The sequence below is a fragment of the Monodelphis domestica genome, chromosome 7, assembly GCF_027887165.1.
Source record: "Monodelphis domestica isolate mMonDom1 chromosome 7, mMonDom1.pri, whole genome shotgun sequence".
NCBI classification, from domain to species: domain Eukaryota; kingdom Metazoa; phylum Chordata; class Mammalia; order Didelphimorphia; family Didelphidae; genus Monodelphis; species Monodelphis domestica.
This window is the reverse complement of record NC_077233.1, coordinates 89,314,101-89,328,737: the sequence shown is the minus strand read 5'-3', so window position 1 is coordinate 89,328,737 and position 14,637 is coordinate 89,314,101. Positions and strand designations below refer to the sequence as shown.

General features: G+C 39.6%; 1 long non-coding RNA gene across 1 annotated transcript; it reads left to right on the top strand.

The window, feature by feature from the left end:
• The first annotated feature begins 5,204 nt into the window (after positions 1-5,204).
• On the top strand, positions 5,205-12,735 carry LOC103096404 (uncharacterized). Its single transcript, XR_470577.3, has 5 exons — positions 5,205-5,359; positions 6,431-6,684; positions 8,148-8,297; positions 9,322-9,369; positions 12,583-12,735. It is a non-coding gene; the product is annotated as an uncharacterized LOC103096404 (long non-coding RNA).
• Positions 12,736-14,637: the final 1,902 nt, after the last annotated feature.

Here is a 14,637-nt window from a genome sequence, read left to right as displayed (position 1 = left end):
GTCTGAGGTAATGCAGGGGCTCATAGGCAACTTAAAGGTGTAGTTTGGGCATGTGATCTCTAAAAGGTTCACCAACACTGACTAACCTAGAATAAGACAAAGTTAGACAATGGAATGAGTAATAATAAAGTTGGAGAATTGCTTTAAGAGTTACTGAGAGAGAAAGAACTGTTGGAGTCAGAATGCAGATCAAAGCATATGATTTTTCTCTTTAGTTTATTTGGGTTTTTATTGGAGGAGTTTTTTTTTAATATATTTTATTTGATCATTTCCAAGCATTATTCATTAAAGACATAGATCATTTTCTTTTCCTCCCCCCCACCCCCCATAGCTGACGCGTAAGTCCACTGGGCATTACATGTTTTCTTGATTTGAACCCATTGCTATGTTGATAATATTTGCATTAGAGTGTTCATTTAGAGTCTCTCCTCTGTCATGTCCCCTCAACCGCTGTATTCAGGCAGTTGCTTTTCCTCGGTGTTTCCACTCCCATAGTTTATCCTTTGCTTATGAATAGTGTTTTTTTCTCCTAGATCCCTGCAAGTTGTTCAGGGACATTACACCACCACTAATGGAGAAGTCCATTATGTTCGATTATACCACAGTGTATTAGTCTCTGTGTACAATGTTCTCCTGGTTCTGCTCCTCTCGCTCTGCATCACTTCCTGGAGGTTGGAGGAGTTGGTTTTATAAGATTATTCTCTTACAAAAATGAATAATATGGAAATGTGTTTTGCATGATAATATATATGTGTATATATATATGTGTGTGTGTGTGTGTGTGTGTGTGTATACATATATATCTTAGATTGAATTGCTTGCCAGCTCTGGGAAGAGGGAGGGAGGGAGGGAGGGAGGAAGGCGATTTGGATCATATGACTTTCAAAAACTTATGTGGAAATTTGTTGTTATATGTAATTGGTAAAATATAATAGCTTTACCAAAAAAAAAGAAGAAGAAGAAGAAGAAAGAAAAGAATTATTGTGAGAAAGGCAGCTAGGTAGCCTAGTAGATAAAACTCTGGGCCTAGAGTTGGGAGGACTTGGGTTTAAATATGGCCTCAGACACATCTTGAATGTGAGACCCTGGGCAAGTCACTTAACATCATTGCTTAGACCTTTCCATTCTACTGTCTTAGAATTGATACTAGGGGCAGCTAGGGGACTCAGTGGATAGAGAGCTAGGTTTAGAAATGGGAGGTCCTGAGTTCAGATCTGATCTCAGACACTTCCTAGCTATATGACTCTAGGGAAATCACTTAACCCCAGTTGCTTAGCCCTTACTGCTCTTCTGCCTTGGAATCAATACTTAATATTAATTCTAAGACAAAAGCTAAGTTAAAAAATATTTCATTTGATCTTCACAACAACCATTCTAATAATAATAGTATTAATAATAGAGTAATAATATAGGAGAGGTTTCAAACATGGGAGATCCCATGAATGGCAGAGCCACAAAACAAAACAAAAGGAGGAAATAAAGAAAAGAAGAGAAAAGAAAAGAAAAAACCAAAACTAAGAGGAAGTTTAGGATAGAAAATAGTCGTATTGGTTTGGCCATGCTTAATGTGAAGCACCAGCAGGTGGCAATGTTGAGTAGACAATTGGAAGTCTAGAGATGCAGCTATAAATCAGGGAATCATTGGCTTAGAGGTCATAGTCAAGTCCTTGGGAGTAAATGAGCTAGGTGAGAGACAGAATGCAGAGAGGTGAGGTCCAGTGCGCATCTTTGGCAATGGCCAGATAATACATGGCAGAGGCACTGGCAAGGATAACACTAAAATATCTCCTTTTGAAGATGACCCAAATGGTTATCTAGAAAACTCAAAAACAACAATCACAAAAATCGAAGTAATCAATGTCCTTAGCAAGGGAGCTGAATGCAAGTTGGGCCCACCATATCATCTGCTTGACTATATACCACAAACAAAAATCAGAGAACAACAGCAAGGCACAGCATTTATAATACTAAAATGTACCTAGTATTGGAGCAAGCAATAACCTACCCACAAACACACAGAGCTCATACAAAAATTATTTAAATATTAAATTTGAATAACTTTAAAGAAAATGTCAAAAACTAAATGATTAGAGAGCAATCTCCTGCACACCATTGGATAGACATAGTATAGTAAAAAAAAAATCAGTATTTCCCGCCATAATTTGTAGATTTAATTGTAATGCCAATCTGGAATTATTTCAAAAGAAAAAAAAACCCAAACTTTTATGTGGCCAAGTATGCACATGAGAACATCAAAGAAAACTTGATGTAGTGGAAAAAAACATTGAACTTGAAGATAGGAGAGACCTAGGTTTGACTCCGAGCTTTGATGGCCACACTGAGTGTGTGACCCTGGGTAAATCACTGAACCACTCTGAACTTTGATGTCCTGATCTGTGGAATTAAAGGAATGCTTTAACCCATCTCCCAAGGGCCACTGTGAAGAAAGTACCTTGCAATCTTTAAAGCATTATAGGAACATAAGCTGTTGATATCAAGAGAAACTATGAAAAATTTGGTGAAGTGGGATTCACTCAATTCATTCTTTCCCCTCAACTCCAGCTCTCTCCCAAACTTCCCTCTTTCCACTGAAGTTCATGAACATTCTTCCTGCCACCAGTTTTTCAATGGCAAGGTGTTGTCCTTGTCATCTCAAATTAGCTCACCTACATAGCAAATCAGTGTCCAAATCTTATCATCTCAACGTCCGTAACATCTGTGAGATCTATCACATCACTGTTTTTCCATTTACACGGCCATCACCCCAGTTCAGGTTCTCATAATCTCTCATTGTTGTAATAGCCTCCTAACTGGTCAGTCTGCCTCTTGTTTCATCCTTTTTCCATCTGTCTTCCTTAAAGCTGGCAAATGGAATTCTAACATACAACTCCTTACATTCTACTGGCTCCTTATTGCCTCTTGGGTCAAAAACTGTGCAATCTCCTCTGGCTTGTATTTAAAGCCCTTTAAAAGCTGACCTCAACTTACATTTCTGGCCTTTTCCTATAATATTTCCCTTCCCATACTCTACAAATTAGTCAAAGTGACCTTCTTGTTCTTATTGTCAGACATTTCAGTCACATCCAACTCTTTGTGACCCTGTTTGGATTTTCTTGGCAAAGATACAGTGGTGGTTTGCCGTTTCCTTCTTTGGTTCATTTTACTGATGAAGAAACTGAGGCAAACGGGATTAACTGACTTACCCAGGGTCATACAACTAGTAATTGTCTGAAGATGAGTCTTCCTGATTTCAGGCCTGGCATTCTCTCCCCCACTGTACCACATAGCTGCCCCAAAGTGATCTTCCTACTTTTCCTCATAAATGACAGCCCATGTCCCAAATCAATGTCTTTTCATTCTGTCCCTAGGCTTGAAATGTAGTCCCTCTTCATACCCCACCCCCACACCCTTTAGAATTTCTGCTTTCCTTCAAAGCTCAACTCAAATGTTACCTCCTTTGTGTAGCCTTTGGAGGTCCCTCCGGAAGCCAATATCTCTTTCTAAAATTACTTTGTATTTACTTTTACTATATACCTTGTATACAGCTATATGTATATACATAGTTTCTCCCCAAAAAAGTATTCTATTCAAAAAAGTTCCTTGAGGTCAGGGATTGTTTCATTTTTTTGTCTTTGTGTCCAGTGCCTGGCACATAGTAAATGCTTACTGATTGACTCCCAAATGCATATAATAGCATTATAAAAATATCTGGTTCAGGAGAAATGAGAGAAGAACAATAATGGTGAGTGGGAAGAGAAGACAGCTTTACCTGGCTTAGGCATTCTTTTATTTTTAATCCCTTACCTTCCATTTTAAAATCAATACTATGTATTGGTTCCAAGGCAGAAGAGTAGTAAGGGCTAGGCAATGGGGGGTAAGTGACTTGTCCAGGGTCACACAGTTAGGAATTGTCTGTGGACAAATTTGAACCCAGGACCTCCTATCTCTAGGCCTGGATTTTAATCCACTGAGTCACCTAGCTGCCTGCTTCAGTCATTCATTCATCATCATTATCTTTGAGCCAATTTATCTAAGATGGGCTCTATAATGTTCTTCCCACCAGCCCAACTCTTGGCAGCTTAATAAACTTAAAACTTTTGGCCACAAAAGAGTGGTTAAGGTCCTATAGAACAGGAGGAAATGTGGACCACTTCATTCGACAACTCTCCCCTCATTTTAGATGAGAAAATAGAAGAGAGGGTAAAAGAACTGTCCAGAAAGACACAAGTAAAGCATTCTCAGAAGGCAGCATAGCACTCACATGGAGCTACCTTCTACCTGAGATCAGAGGAGAGTAGAATGGACATAGAGGCCTAATATCATGAATGTCTTCCCAGCCTTTTTCTTTTTAAAGAACTTTTTGTTTCATGAGAGCACTGGTATAACCTATATCAGACTATTTGCTGCCTTGGGGAGGACAGGGAAAGGAAGATGAGAATTTGAATTGCAAAATGTCAGATAACACTGGCTAAAAATTATTTCTACATATAATTGAAAAAAAATTTTAAGCTTAAAAAAATAAACCCTTTACTTTATGTCTTAGTATCAATTCTAAGACAGAAGAGTAGCAAGAGTTGGACAGTTGGGGTTAAGTGACTTGCCCAGAGTCACACCTCTGGGAAGTATCTGAGACCAGATTGTACACAGGACAAGGACCCTTCCTGACTCTAGGCCTAGCACTCTACCTACTAAGCTACCTAGCTGCACATCTGACATATATAAATATAAGTTTGATATAAGTAAAAATGTGATAAGGATAGACAGAGCATTCTTGGAAAATTTGGGGAAGGAGAAATGACTTTTTTTTAAACCCTTACCTTTTCTCTTAGAATTGATAGTGAGTCTGAGTTCCAAGGCATAAAAGCAACAAAGTCTAGGCAATTGGGATTATGTGACTTGCCTGGGGTCACAACAACTAGGTAATTTATGAGGCTAGATTTAAACTCAGGACCTCTGGTCTCCAGACCCTATCCACTGAGCCACCTAGTTTCCCCTGAGATGACTTTTAACTGAGGTATCAGAGCCTTCAAACTTTTATAGAGGGAGGGACACCTGAACTGAGCTTTAAAGGAAACAGATTTTTCAATAGAACAACAAAAAATTGAGGGGGGTAAGGAGGGAAAAACGAAAGGGAACTCAGATTTTTTCGATCACTTTTCCAGTTCCCTCTGATGGTAATACCCATCCTCAACTAGGTATGATGATGTCATCAGCTCCCTCATAATGGCTAGGTGGGGAGAGGGAAGGATGATCTAACAGAGGGAATTATTGTGGGCAGAGCCTCCAAAAGTTAAGGCACCCAGGAATACAGGCACAGACAACAGGAGGCACCAGCCCTGTTACTTTGCCCCACAGAAAGGTAAGTGTAACCTTCACATTCCTTTGGAACAATTGCAGAAGGAAATTTTAACCATTCTAGGACTATTGGATTAGCCTCTTCCAACCCTCTGGCCCCAAGCCATTTATTTAATGTAACAAATATTTATTGGACATTTTCTCTCTGCTGCTCCCCCCTCCAGAGCAATGCTTTCCTCCTTGAACTCAATCACTTTGCTTGCCTTTTTCTGGAAGACCTGCAATAAATCTAGACATTGGAGACTCTGCCCAGATTAGTTTCAAACTTAAGAGCACAGATCAGAGGACTTTATAATTAGCTTTGTAGTGTCTGTATTCTTAGCTATTATAAATAGCTTTGTAGGTCCCCTCTTGGGTCATTTAGGTTGGCTTACTATCCCTGATCCCCTTCCCACAAACTGAGCCCTAATCCTGCCATACACAATCAACTTTGAACCCTGATCTTGGCCAAAGATTGAGCCCTAACCCCAGATTTACTATGAACCTTGACTTTAGTCCCAAATGGGGAAGCCCTCACCCCAACCATACTGAGAACTGACCTTCCCTTATTACAGAGTAAGTCCAAACTCTGGCCCTGGACTGAGAATCCTCATTCTAACCTTAGAACCTTAAAGGCATACCATTAGGTTTCTGTGATTCTAAGTCAGAGTCTAACTGCCTCTGACTAACTTCACATGGCACCCCCCTCCCCCATATTTTCTGCTTATATTCTATGCTGCAGTCTTATTCCATATTGCATATCTGTGGGTGCTAGATTGTGAGTTCCATGAAGGCAGGACCCACATCTAAAAGATCTTTGCCAAGATATAATTATCTCATTAAGCTCTGTCCTTGGTGCTGATGATTATGGATGGTGGTCTTTTTGGCGGTACTTAATAAGTGAATCCCGAGGGAAATTAGATAGATCAGAGAGGGAGATATGGAGAGGGAGGGATGACTGTGAAATCCCTAGGTAGTGGTGGGGAGGGTGGAGCAGTTACCAAATCAGAACCCATGCCCGTAGAGAGCGGCGGGTCACATGACATGCTCTCATTCATGGGATGGTTTCTGACCATTTGTCTCAAACCCACTGTAGGCCAACCTCAGAGTGGAGCCAACACGGAGGAGAGAGGGGCTGGGACTAAGCATATTCCGAAGCTGGGGGCAGTGTGCCAAATACCAATGGAAAAAACCTCGGGTCCCTCAGTTTCTGAGCGGCTCCGGAGTCACCACTCTGACAGAAGAGGAGGGAATCACACAAGCAGTGGAAGGCATGCCAACAAAGACTTCAGAAACCATCAGAGCCAGAGGAAATATCGGGCAGGAACTTCATATTCCCATCTACCTCAGGTGTGAAGGATGGCTTGCTCCAAGGAAGTCCAGCTTCACACTTCACTTACCCAGAGCGTGCTCCAAATGCTGGCTTCCCAGCAAGAAAGATCTAAATTGTAGTAAAGTAGTAGAGAGAGCATTGATTGGATTAGGAGCCAGAAGGCTTGAGTTTAAATCCTACCTACTTTATACTCCCCATATGACCTTGGGCAAGTCCTTTGTCCTCAGGTTTTTCATCTATAAAATTAGGGGCTCTAGTAAGTTATCCATAAATTCCCTTTCAGCTCTAAACCCTATTATCAAAAAAAGAGAACTATGAGATAGGAAAGGAGGGACAGTTAAATTTCACAAATTTCCCTGTGAGAGGGGTTCCTTAGTCTCCACTGAACTTTCTGCCACTATTCAGTTCTTCTCTGGTTCCTAGTAGATTATGGAACACCATAAGAGACAGAAGGCCAGCGCTATATCAGAAAGAAGTCCAGTGTCATGAATCAAAAGGTCTTGGAGTCAATTTCAGACTCTAAAAATTCTTAGCAATGTGACCTTGGGAAAGGCATTTTCTCCCCAAACTTCTCTAAGCCTCAATGACCTCATCTGTAAAAAGGAATGATTAATGTTAAAGTGGTTATAAGGACAGACATTTTTTGATGTCTTTAAAGATCCCCTACCCCCAAATAAATTGAACTATTATTCCCTTGACCTCAAATAGGGTTGGGTTAAAAAAAATGAAACTTTTCTAAGGAAAGTATCCCAGTATAAGCAAAAAGCACTGAGACTGGGAGTAGAGAGAACTTTGTTCAAGTCTTGGCTCTACTTATAATTTATTGTGTCTGTCAGGCAAGTTACACCCCTTTTCTGAACCTCAGTTTCCCCATCTTTAAAATGTGAGGTTGAATTCTACTTTCTATGGTCTATGCTTAAAGGGCTAGTTCTGACAACCTATGAAACTAATGAATAGTGAATAAAATCATCAAGCCAATCTAGGATGGTCAGATTTTGATCAATGAATTTAGAATTGGGAGGAACAACCTAGTTTAACACTTATTAAGCTTGAGGAAACTGAGGCCTTTAAGGAGGTTGATTAGCTTCTTCCAAGGACACATACTAAGTAGCAAAGTCAGAATTGGAACCAGATCTTCTGACTCCAAATCCAGTATTTTCCCCTATGTTTAACTGCACCTTTAGACTTCAATAGACTTGAGTTTGTATGGAAAAAACATAGGCTCTTTTGATCATGAATTTGGATCTAGATTGAATTCTCTTATTTTACAGATGAGGAAACGGGGGTCCTGGGAGATTTCAATGATATGCCCAAGCCCCTAGCCAGTAAGTAGCAAAATTAGAATTTGAACCAGAGTACTCTGATACCAAATCTAGCTCCCTTTTCTACTTTGCTATGCTTTGGGGCTTTGAAGGGAAGATCTAAACATTTGGGGGCCTTTAATTTTCCTTGTGAATGTGCTCATTAACCTTTGTCATAGGAAAGACATGCTATAAACACCAGATATGGGGACCATGCTAAATCCAACCAATCACATCGAACTGAACAGGAGCTGGTAGGACCCTTGCCTGTAAAGAGATCTCGACATTTTTGCCCCCGAGCATCAAAGAAAAGCAAGGGCCGCACTTCGGTAAGAATTGTTCACAGAGTGAAGATCACCAGACTATGGCAGGGATACAGGGGACTTTAAAGATCATCTAGGCTAACTCCTTCATTTTTCATAGAAAGAAAATGAGGTCCAGAGAGATGAATAGATGCAGATTCTCATTTTAAGTCTCTTTGTGCTATTAGCAGGAGGGATAACTTGTCTATCTCCCTAGACTGAGATTAGTTACTTGGTAACAGGAATTATAGAGCTATGGTCATATCTGACAAAGGCACTATCTTTAGCCACCAGGGATCACTGTATGATTTCCTGGTCTTTTTGGGTAACATTCCACACATTCTCAGGTATACAGATATTCTCAGAGAACCACAGTTTTCTGGAATCCTCACTTGTTTGGAGGGTACTGGAAAAGGAGAGAGAAATACCAGTTTAAAAAAAAATATATATATATATACATAGATGTATGTGGTGTTTCTATATATATGTGTGTGTGTATATATATATATATATGTTTGCATATATATATATATCCATGTTATAATGATGGTGAAATAATAAACAAACATCTGGTTGAGTGGAGTATGCCCATTTATGGTCAAAAATCTCCAAGGGTTTATCAGATGGAGCATAACTAATATGACTGTTCTCTTCCTCTATCAATACCATTCATTATAAATGGGTTTTGTCACAGGGCCCCTTCACTCAGAGCTTCTGCATCAAAAGCCTGATCCTTTTATGGGAAATATAGCAAGAGATCTGCATTTGAATCCTTTTCTTTGCAATTTTGAGAACTGTGACCCTTGGATAAGTCACTTCCTTTCTGTTGAGTTCCCATTTACACACCTGTAAAAATGAAGGATTTGGATTAGAAGGTCTGACTGTCCTTTGCCAGGGGAACCAAGCAGAGGGCAAGGCAGAGACCAGAAGGAACACTGATGAGAATTCCTGGTTAGGGGAAAGGATGGAGGAATGGTTTGCTTGTCCCCTAAAGGCTTAACACCTGAACTCTAGAAAAACAGGATAGGAATAATGCCTTTGTTTCTTTTAGCACAAGAGAAATTCCAAGAAAAAGTCAAGAGGGAGAGGCCGAAAATAGGTAAGTAGAGCAACAGGTCTATAAAGTGGTATTAGGGGAGACTAGTAATAAATGGTTTCACTAAGGAGACTGATAGAGTGTTCCATAAGAGGAATGAAGGTGGATCTTTGACTTCCTTTCCTTGAGAAGCAGAGGTTCAAAATCCTTGGGATTGGTAGTGGTACCACTGATGAGCCCTGATGGGAGATAGTCTTTGCCTAGATGTGGCTAAAGAGCAGTGCCCTTGTGAGTTTCTCTAGGGCTATATAACTTCATTGGAGGATAAAGTGGGGAGGGGGGTATGTGGTGGCAAAGGACAGACTCCAGAATATGAAGGGAGCCTAGGTCTCAAAGACAAAATGAGTCATAGGAGAATAATTCTTGCTCTGGTTCTCTGAAGAAAAGGTCCAGGTATAGTTATGGAGAAAAGATAGTTGACTCTAAGAATAAAGAGATGTCTTTTGGCAGTGGTCCCAAGAATTGTGCAATGATGAATAAGACAGATGTTTAAAAATGGAGCAGTGGGTAGACTGGGATGGGAAAAGAAGCTGCTGGGAGAGAGAAACTGGCTGTATCATCTCTATACTTTATATCTTCTCCATATCTACCTCTAAGAGAAAGATATGAATAATGGGAAGAACATAGACTTGGAGTCAGATGGCAGTTATGTGACTTTGGAATCATTTCTTATCCTCTCCAAGCCTCAGTGTCCTCATCTGTATGATGAGAGGGAGGACTGAGCTAGATGGTCTTTAAGGGCCATTCCAGCTTTAAATCCTTTGAAGTTCCTGTACTCTTTTCCTTTCATTATCCATTCAAACAGCATACATATTCCAAAAGCAACAATAAGCAATAACCCCCTAGACCACAGAGGGTCAAAAATTATATTCATTTATTTGGCTTAAATAAAATTCACTTAGCAGATTATTTCACTCCATTGTCCTGCTGAGTTCGGAATGATGTACATATCCCCTGGGTATATTTGCCTTCTCCACCTCATAGGGTCAGGAGCTCACAGGGAATAGAAAGATGCAGTTTGACTCCTACCTCAATCTCTTGGCTGGTGCAAGTGTTCATTTTAAAAAGAAACCAATCCTCCCCTTTTTTCTTTGCCCATTCTTCAAGGGCCCACTTCAGTGCCATTGCCTCAGTGACACCCCTTTCTGGTGACCCTATACAATGCTGACCCACCTGTCCTTTCTTTGAGCATCTTCCATTCTTTTTTCCCTAATTTAGATTTTATTTTTGGTTCCGCATTCTCTACCTCCTTCTATCCCCCACTGAGAAAGCAAGGAATAATAAATACTCATCATACATAAACAGTCATGTAAAGCATTTTCTTATTTGCCATTTTCCATGAGAAAAAAAGAAAAAGGAAAAAAAAAGATATGCATATTTCACCTTGCACGAGGAGCCCATCAGTTTTCAGTCTTGAAGTGGATAGTACTTTCTAAATTCTTTGGGACTGTGGTGGCTCTTTGTATTGATCAGAGTTACTAAATGTTTCAAAGTTGATTTTCCTTAGAATGTTGCTGTCAGTGTGTACATTGTTCTCCTGGTTCTGCTTACTTAAATTTGCATTATTTCATATAAGTCTCCCCAGGTTTTTCTGAAACCATCCTTTTCATCATTTCTTATAGCATAATAGTATTCCATCACATTCATACATCTTAATTTGTTCCATCATTCCCCAATTGATGGACATCCCCTCAGTTTCCAATTCTTTGCCACCAGAGAAAATGCTGCTATAAATATTTCTGCACATATGAGTCTGCTTCCTCCTTTGATTTCTTTGGATAAAGACCCAGTAATGGTGTTTCTGGGTCAAAGGATACATATAGTTTTTTAGCCCTTGATGGGAAGCTACAAATTGTTCTCCAAAATTGTTAAACCAATTCATAACTTCACTAAAAATGCCTTAGTGTCCCTGTTTTCCCACATTCTCTCCATTTTCCTTTTCTGTTATCTCAATTGATCTGACAGTATAAGGGAGTATCTTAGAATTGTTTTAGTTTGTTTCCTTATTATTGATTTGAAGCATTTCTTTATATAACTATAGGTAGTTTGATTTCTTCCTCTGAAAACTGCCTGTCTGTAATCCTCTAACCATTTTATCAACTGAGGAATTTAGTTTTTTCTGTTCTTTTATCGTAGTGGTAAATTTTAGTGTCAAGAGGTTCTCTTGACTGTATGGTATATGTGAATCTGAAATTCCCGACTAAACTAAACTATAGTTTGCGAACTCCAACTACTTTAAGGAATCTATATCCTGGGAAAGAAGGTCTCTGTATGCTTTTGTTCCCCTTATTCCAACAGAAATCTAGGGTTCTACACACATAGAGCCAAGCCTACAGATGATCTGGGTTCAGATGTTGACTCTATCATTGCCTGTGTTACTTTAGGCAAATCCTTTTCCTCAACTATAAAATTAAGATATTATAGTAAATTGTCTCTAAGGTTCTTTCCATATCTGAGTCATTGATCCCTATGATCACTCAGTACTTGTTAATAAATCTGATACAGCAGCCAATTCAATTCACCAGATCTTTTCTAACCCCACATAACTCCTTTATAGGGGAAAATTAGGCAAAAATTTAAGGACCTGGCTCACCACTTAGGGCATTGAAACTGGGGAAGAGGCAGGAGAAGCAGACACAGACCCTACTTTTAGGAAGAATGGAGAAAAGAAAGAATAATACAAAACATATAGAAATTTAATATAATCGAGTGCCTAAAGAAGTGGGGGGTAGAGTGTGAGGAGGTGGTATGGGACATGCTTTGTAGAGATGACCAAAGTTGGTGGGATCCTAAAAAACTTTCCTTGGCTAGTTGGTACTTAGCTAAAGTAACAACTTTACTGGATAAATTTTGTATTTAGACAGGAAGAATGTGTGTGTGTGTGTGTGTGTGTGTGTGTGTGTGTGTGTGTGTGTGTGAGTGTGCTTTATAAAGGAACTGAAAGAGAGGAACTTTGTATTTCCCACTATGGTATTTAACTCAATAAATCCTCACCACAAACATCTCCCAAGCCCCTAGCATATTCAGACACACATTTCATGTAATAGGGGAAGAGTAACTAATATGGGATGAGATAAAAATAATAGGGGGAGAATATGAGTCAAGCAAATCACTAACTCTTAAAGGTTTTAGTTTTATAGATCAAATTGGATAGTGTCCCATCAAGGATCCTCTCCATGATCATTTTGATCCTAACTCTCTTCTTTCTTCCTCTAGGCATACAGGAAAGGAGACCACATGAAGATTCACCAGTTAGGGGCTCCTGAGTCTCCTGACCCTCTTCTATCTCCATCAGTAAACAAAAAGACTGTGGGTCTGGGGAAAAGTTTGTTTTGACATAATTAAAAAGACCCCAAATCTTTTCCCTCATTTTTAAAAAATCTGTGCCAACTTTTTTCCTAAAATATTCCCTAAGTTTCTCCCATCCAAGACCTTACCCCTTGCTGAAAATAGGATAAGAAATTGCTAACAGAGTCTTACATGAAGGAAGCCAAGAAGGGGGAGTAAAGGCAGGGATTTTTCTGAACTCTCCCAAATTCTCTTCCAAACAATATTAAGGTAAGACCTCAAATTGAATTCTGGACTGGCAGAACAAAAAGTCTGGGTGAAATAATTTTCTATCTTACAACAACTTAGGAAGTGTGTCAAGGAAGTTCATTCCCTCCCCCTCCTGAGTTAACTTGACCTGTCTGCCAAACATTCCTGACATAACACAGTAGAGCCAGGTTTGCATCCCTATATGTGCTGTACATGAATAAAAGTCAAGGTTTGGGGGCTTGAGAGAGGGGAGAACCGAGAAGAAAAGGAAGAAGGTAGAAGTCGGGAACAGAGCAGGCAGGTGAGAGGGAAGGAGGAAGAGACATGCAGGCTAGGGACCACGTGGTCAGATTACTTATAGAAATGATTGTCTACACTTTCTAATAAACTTTATAAAATATATATCTGGGTTGAAATATTATTTCAGTACTTACAGAATGGTGACCAGATGGAAATTTAAGACATTAATTTTCTTCTGAGAAGTTTTAAATAAGTGCTTGGGGACAAAGGACTAATTACTCAAATTTATAACAAGCTAAATCAATTGTACAAAAAGTAAAGCCATTCTCCAATTGATAAATGGACAAGGGACATGAATAAGCAATTTTCAGTTAAAGAAATCAAAACTATTAATAAGCACATGAAAAAGTGTTCTAAATCTCTTATAATCAGAGAGATGCAAATCAAAACAACTCTGAGGTATCACCTCACACCTAGCAGACTGGCCAACATGACAGCTATGGAAAGTACTGAATGCTGGAGGGGACGTGGCAAAGTTGGGACATTAATGCATTGCTGGTGGAGTTGTGAATTGATCCAACCATTCTGGAGGGCAATTTGGAACTATGCCCAAAGGGCACTAAAATACTGTCTGCCCTTTGATCCAGCCATAGCACTGCTGGGTTTGTACCCCAAAGAGATTATAAGGAAAAAGACTTGTACAAGAATATTCATAGCTGTGCTCTTTGCAGTAGCAAAAAATTGGAAAATAAGGGGATGCCTTTCAATTCAGGAATGACTGAACAAATTGTGGTATATGTTGGTGATGGGATACTATTGTGCTCAAAGGAATAACAAACTGGAGGAATTCCACGTGAACTGGAACAACCTCCAGGAGTTGATGCAGAGTGAGAGGAGCAGAACCAGAAGAACATTGTACACAGAGACTGATACACTGTGGTACAATCGAATGTAGTCGCCACTAATGGCAATGCAGTGATCCTGAACAACTTGGAGGGACTTATGAGAAAGAACACTATCCAAATTCAGAGGAAAAACTGTGGAAGTAGAAACACTGAAGAAAAACAACTGCTTGATTACATGGGTCAAGGGGGATATGATTGAGGATGTAGACTCTAAATGATCAACCTAGTGCAAACAGCAACATGGAAATAGGTTCTAATCAAGGACACATTTAAAACAGTGTAATTGTGCCTTGACCACAGGGAGGGGTGGGGGAGGTGAGGAAAATTATATGATTATTGTAATCAAGGAGTAATGTTTTACATTGACTAATTAAATGAAATTTATAAAAAATAAGTGCTTAGGTTAGCTTAGGTAAGATAAAAGTGGTTTCTGCCTGCATAAACAAAACTGACTGAGAAAAGGAGCAAAGAACCATCTAAAGCATCTCTTCAGATGGATTGGTGAGAAAACTCCCTCCCATGTGTTTCTCCAACCTTGTTATTTTACTTTACCTAGGGTGGGTCAGTAAAATCCTGGCCAGAGCTTAGG